The following is a 7,154-nucleotide window of genomic DNA, read 5'->3' on the forward strand; positions in this document are numbered from 1 at the left end:
CTCCCTCTCCCTCCCTCTGTCCCTCTCCTCCCCTCCCTCTCCCTCCCTCTGTCCCTCTCCTCCTCTCCCTCTCCCTCCCTCTCTCCTTCTCCCTTCTCCTCCCCCTCTCTCCCTCTTCCCGCTCCTCTCTTTCCCCCCATGGCTTCCCAGGATAGCCCTGAGGACAGCTGGTCCCTACAGTCCGTTTTTCGTCCTGTGCCTTTTGCTCTGATCCCCGTGCCTGCCTTCTTGAGGGAAGGCAAGTGTGCCTGCAGTTTCTCTTCCTTCACAGCTTTCCTAAGAACACACCTTGTTTTGCCCTCCGGCTTCAGGACAGACCACGTAGGTGCAGGTGCCTCTGAATGTCCCACCACACCCATCTGTGGGGAATCTCAGGGAGTTTCCAATCATTTGTAACCACAAACACCTCGTACGTGTCCGGGGTGGTTGAGGGTGAACCGCCCAGGCAGCCTCTTGAGAGAGGGAACCCTGTCGGGCATTTCCACATTACCTCTAGAGGTAGTGTGCCTGTCTGCACTCTCACCAGGAATATTGGAACAGTTGTCTAATCAAGCATGGGGTTGCATGTCTGAAGACAGGTTTCTTTGACACAGCAAAGTCTCCCATTAGAGCCAGTGCATGAAGCATGCAGATCCTTATATGGCCACTACCACTAGGTGGCAGACAAAGCCCATTGGAACAAGAACGCAGTTTTCAAAGCCTGAGCTGGGGTATTGGGGGGCCTTTCACTTACAGTCTTGTGGTATGTAAAGTGAAGCTCACTGTCAGTTAACATAGAAGCCGGCACTGAACATGTGCAGACCTCTTGGCTTTATTTTGTTCTGAGACAAGGCCTGAAACAGGCTGGACTAGAACTCACTTTGTAGTTCAGATGACCCCTGGACCTGTGTGTGATCCTCCTGCCTCAGACTCCTGAATGGTAGAATCAGGTGTGGGGTCACTACACCTGGCTTCCACCTTCATTGGAAGTAGAAGATCTCAAGCTGGCTGTATAGCTGAAGATAGCCTTGAACTGGGGACCTCCTGCCTGTGCCTAAACACAAGCAGGGGTTACAGGCATACCGCGGCCCAAGCATACCACGGGCCAGGCTTCCATAGTTTATTAACAACCCGTAGTCATTTGCTCATGGACTCAACAGATATATTGCTGTTCTAGATGATGTAAATGAGACAGAAGAAAAAACACCTACAGAAGGCTGGCATTCTGCTGGTGGGAGAGTCCCTAAGCAAATACAGAAGGGCTAGCGGTCACTCTGAGGTCTCGGGTGCCGCTGCCTTGGGTTAAAAAAGAGAAAGTCCACAAGAATCTGAGTGCATAGAACTTGCCTGGCAGTCCTCAGACTCTGGACTGAGTACACACACACACACACACACACACACACACATGAATTCTCAGCTGGCAGTGTAGCTCCGTGGTAGAATTCTTGCCTAACATGCTTGAGGTCCTGGGTTCCATCCCCACCAAAACCAACAAAAAATTAGTTTAAAATTTAAGTTAAGGACTGGAGAGACCGCTCAGCGTTTAAGAGACTGGCCACTCTTCCAGAGGTCCTGAGTTCAATTCCCACAACCACCTGAGGGCTCACAACTATCTGCAATGGGATCAGATGGCCTTTTCTGGTGCATCTGAGGTTAGCGACTGTATACTCATGTACATAAAATAAATCTTTTATTTTTAAAGATTTATTTATTTATTATATGTAAGTACACTGTAGCTGTTTTCAGACACTCCAGAAGAGGGAGTCAGATCTTGTTAAGGATGGTTGAGATGGTTGTGAACCACCATGTGGTTGCTGGGATTTGAACTCAGGACCTTCGGAAGAGCAGTCAGGTGCTCTAACCTGCTGAGCCATCTCACCAGCCCCAAAATAAATCTTTTTTTAAAGTTAAAAAAAAAATCAGAAGTGTTGTGTGTCTGCACGTTTGCACCTGTCTCTGAGCCCACCCCCAGCTTCACCTGGCCCAGGCTGGCTCCTTGATGTCCTTTGTCCCATTGCAATGACTAACTGATCCTGGCCCCACCCCCACCCCAGCAACAGTGAGCTGAAGACTCTGGGCTCCTTATCTGCAGACAGGAACCATGATCCCATCTGCTCCCTTCTCCAGCTTTTCTGGAAAGGTTGACCTGGAAATAGACACAAGTGTCATATTCCAAGAGATTGACTCACTTCTGTCCCCAGACCCCACGGAGGAAGCATGAGCAGAAGGAATGGTGACTGGCACTGGGCCTTTGGGGCTTTAATTCCCTGGGGTGTCACAGGTCAAGTGGAAACTGGGGAGACTTACCTAGGAGAGGGGCAAGGAGTGTGGAGGGGCAGATGGGTCGGACAGAGCCTGGAGACCAGGGCTCTGCTGCTGCAAACAGGAGACTGAGCTCCCGGGCAGGACCCAGTACACCAATGGGGCACAGGGCTGGTGGCCTTGAGGCATCTGAAAGCCCCATTTCTTCCTACAAGGTCACCCAAGCACCCTGACAATGTCGACTCCCTTACTCTCTGGTGAGGGACTCCCCAGCAAAGCTCACACTCAGGGAAGAGCCAACCTGTGTGGAGCACATCAAGCTGGGCTTACAAATCAAGGCAACGGAGAGGCATTGGGTCTGCAGAAACCTTTGAACTCCAGGAGGACTGTGACTGGGGGTTCCGGCTTGGACCCTCTCGGGGCCCCCAAGCCACTTCAGGTGATCTTGTCACTCCAGAGTCACCCTCTCTCAGGGGTCCTCCCATTTCCCAATCAGACAGTCCTTTGCCTATTTGTTGTTCAAGAAGCATTCTGTGGAACATGCCTGCAGCTCAGCCCCGGGGTGGATGAGGCAGGAGCAGCAGGAGGGAGCCTGAGCTGCAAAGCAAGATCAGAAGATTCAAGGAGCACCCAGTGTGTAAGCTGAGGGCTGAGCTGAGGAGACCAACAGCTGCAGACAGGATGCGGGTGAGGAGCTGGGGCTGCTGCAGAGGGTACAACCATGGGGCTGGAGCAAGAAACCCCGGTGACTGTCCCTAGGACCAGAAAACAACCTGGCTGCCTTGGAAGGCAGCGTGGAGAGTCCTCAGCAAGTTAAAAACAGAGAGCTGATCAGAAAGCACTTCACGGAATCTCGTGCTTATCTTCAAGGACCCTGGAGACCAGGAAGATAGACGGGGCCATTAGCCATTTAAGGAGGGGAGGCAGATACCAGCACTGGAAGGTAAAGGCAGGTGGACTCAAAAACAAAAAACGAAAACAAAACAAAACCGAAAATGACTTTTTGAGGCAGAGTTTTTCTAGTCCGAGGCTAGCCTGGTCTACAGAGCAAGTTTTAGGGCATCCAGGAATACACAGAGAAATCCTGTCTTGAAAAGGAAATCAACAAACAAAACCCCACAGAGATCGTCTTGCATCTGCTTCCCAAGGGCCTGTACCACTAAGCTTGGCTTATTCCTCTGTGTGTGTGTGTGTGTGTGTGTGTGTGTGTGTGTGTCTGTCTGTCTGTCTGTCTGTCTGTCTGTCTCTGTGTCTCATGGGTGCTTATGCTCTTGAAGAGGCCAGAAGAGGTTGTTGAATCCCTGATGTGGGGAATGAAGCTTCCAGCCCGTTTTTATGATTTAAAACAGACAGACCTGGGGTTGGAGAGATGGCTCAGTGGTTAAGAGCACTGGTTGATCTTCCTAGAGGTCCTGAGTTCAATTCCCAGCAACCACATGGTGGCTCACAACCATCTGTAATGGGATCCGAAGCCCCCTTCTGGTGGTGTGTCTGAAGAGAGCGACAGTGTAGTCACATACATAAAATAAATATTTAAAAAACAAACATACAGACAAACCTGATGGTGGGGGTCTCTCCCTGCCTAGAAGGGGTGACTCACGGCTGCTCTGGCCCCACCTCTGTGGTACCTGTGTGGCTTGCCCTGGAAGACACTATATTCTTTACACTGGTAGCCTCCCGCCTGCCCTGCTGCCCCTTAGCATTTCTGTTTTCTTGACTCCCTGTTCTCTCCCATGGCTGGTCTGTTACGTGAGATACCATCTTCCTGACAAAAAGACCTTGTGTGCTTTGACCCCTCGGCGGCCCCTCCCCCCTCTTCCCAGCCACTGACTACTTCCTGTCTGTCCGTCCTTCCTCCTGACATTTCACACACAGGGACTCTAAAGCATGTGGCCCTTTATGTCCCAGCATGTTGGTGTGGAGGAAGAATCCCATTCTTCTTAACGGTGGATAATACTCCACTGCATAGATAAATTATATTTTAGTTTCCCATCTGTCCCCTGATGGTCATTTGGGTCTTTTGGCAAGCACCCTGTGTAGCCCAAGCTAGCCTCAAACTCATGGCCATGTAAACCCAGCCTCCTGAATTCCAGAGCTGCAGACATCTGCATCCTGTTCAGCTGCAGAACACACAGGTTTGGCTGGATCACCTCCGCAGTGGTCATGTGATTACACTGGGCTTTTTCCTTGTCTAAGCCTCACTCTCCACTCACTGTGCAGTAGGCTCCCTCCGTGCAGGCACCGAGAGCCGTGCCTGATTCCTGCATGTTCCAGTATAGACTGCCTGTAGCCCCCACTCTGCCAACTCAGGCCTCTGAGAGGCCCTGGCATGGCCCAGCTCCCTCCACTCAGAGAGGCAGACCCGCAGCTCTGTCCTCCTCTGCGTCAGTAAGGAGGGAGGCATCTAGGCCAGGCTGCGTTTCGTGGCACTGGCATGTGGGAGAAGTCGCTGAGAGAGAAGCCACCGTCATCCTGGGACCCATTCAGGAGCCCCACTCGGTCCACTGAGCCCCAGTGCACAGCAACACAGCATTGTCCATGACAGTGTAAGAAAGCTGGACCCTGAGGCCCGACTCCTTTACCCCATTTTACTTTACTCTTACATTTTGGAAAGTATTTGCCAGGTAGAGCCATCCCCATTGTCAGGGAGAATGGTTCTCACACACACACATCTCAACCCTAGGATGCCAACATTTCTGATACTCGGGTCTCTTATATAAAATGATTCAATGTTTTACCGAGAATGGACAATGCAGTCTCCATACACTTTTTGAAACTGGGTCTCTTATAGCCCAGGCTACCCTTGAACTCACTGATGTAGTAGCTGAGGATGACCTTGAACTCCTGACTCCCCTCTGCCTCTACCTCCAGAGTTCGGGGACTACAGGGCTGTGCCACCACATGCCATGCTAACCAAACACTCTCAGCTGAGCCACATTCCCAGCTCCTGAATGTACTAGGATGTTCTCTGCCTTTGTCTCCGTGTCTGGCAGTCCTTGGTGTCCCGTGGAAGATGGCTACCAGGGGTTCTCCTCCACAACACTCTCCTTGTGGGATTGATCTCTTGGGGTCTCCTCCTGGGTGTCTATGACTCTTTTCTTATATCAGTCATAAAAAAAAAAAAAAAAAAAAAGAATATCAGTCATGTTGGATTGTGAGTGTGCCCACCCTCAGGGTGACACGGGGGACTTGAACTTGGGGTCGTGTGCATGCCAGGAACATGCTCCACCACTGAACGACAGCCCCAGCCTATGGCTTGAATCCACGATGACCCTCCTAGGCTCAGGTTTTCAGTTTTCAGTGCTCCGTCTCTGAAGGACTTGCTCTTAGGAGGTGGGACCTGACTAGTGGGAACAGGTTCTGGGGCAAACCTACGGAGGCCAAGCCCACCCTGGCACATGGCTCTCTCTGCTTCCTGGCTCACTGAGCCACGAGGAGCCTAAACTATCCACTCTGTCTGTCTTTTTGAAACCAGGAGCCAAATGTACCTCTTTCCCTGCAAGCTGTTTCTGTGCAACATAGTTTTGCACAGTGAAATAGGAAGTTAATATTGGGGGAAGGGGGACACAAAGGGGCAGGGGAGATGGCTCAACAGTCAAGAACCCTGGCTGATCTTGCAGAGGACCTGGGTTCAGGTCCCATCACCCATGCTGGGGCTCAAGGACATCACTAACCTCAGTTCAGAGTGACTGGCTGGGAAGATGAGTGGTCTGCTTTTGGGGAAATGGATTTGGAGTGGGGCTAATCCCAAACGCTGTCTTAAGGGAGCAGAAAGCAAAAGTCTGGGGAGGCAGTGGGGCTGGTCTGCTCAGCGCACAGCACAGCCCGACTGACCTCCCTCACCTCCCTCGGCCCTCAGGGGCAAACACACTCACAGGTAAGAGCTGCTAGGAAACACAAGCCAATGTTCTCCACATCCCTGGCCTAAGCCCCAGACAGAGTGAGATCCAAGATCTCATGGCCCCAAATCTAGGTGTGTGTCCCCCCAGGATCCTTGCCAAGACTCCCTAGTACAGGCCTGTCTTCACAAGGGGACACGCATGAGTGGTCCATCCTCAGCGACAGTCAGTTCCTCCATCTTGGTGACATAGACAGAACCTAGCTCTTCCTGTGGCTTGACACCACCCAGGACCTTTAGAGAGTTTTTCACACTTGATCTCAATCTGCCAGAAATAGTAAATATTTTAGGCTGTGCCGACCAAGCGAAGCAACCGTCTGTTTCTGTCACTACCACCGTGCTGGGTGGGTGACAACCAGCCAGCCCTCGTTGACATGTTGTTTGTTGCTGTTCTTGAGACCATCTGGGCTACAAAGCCCAAGTTTGCTGTCACAGGGGCAGTCTGCCAACACTACCATCCGCTAAGCACATTTGTTTTTTCCAGCGCTGAGGAGGATCGAACCAGGGACCTTGAGCACACCAGGCGAGCTCAGGCACAAGCCCAAGAACATCTTTCAAGTCTGTAAATAATGCACCCTACACGCTGTGTGTACACACACACACACACAGAGTTGCATTTTGTGTCCCTCCCGTGGCACCTTTCCCAGGATCTCCAAGCCCTGTGTGACATGCCACCAAGCCCAGCATGTCTATGCTTTGGCAGGCAAGGGACCAGGTTCTTAGCCTTGCAAGCTATAAACCAGGCCTTTGATGGACATGCCTCCCATTACTGCCCCCATCCCCACGCCCCATGCCCACCCCTGTGCTGCCATGCAGGGTGGTCTCCAGTTCCCGTGACTGGGTACTCTGCTTATAAGGTTGCAGCCCTAAGCAGCTGTGTGCTGAGAAAGCCATGAAACCATCTCTCCCCTGTAATTACAGTTTACAGCGGTTTACTGGGGGTAAGGAATTTCTATCTTGCCTGAGGACGTTATAGATCCAGCTGGGCTGGGAGAGGTGATAGGGGGGGGGGGGG

The sequence above is a fragment of the Mus pahari genome, chromosome 3 (genome assembly GCF_900095145.1).
Source record: "Mus pahari chromosome 3, PAHARI_EIJ_v1.1, whole genome shotgun sequence".
Lineage (NCBI taxonomy): Eukaryota > Metazoa > Chordata > Mammalia > Rodentia > Muridae > Mus > Mus pahari.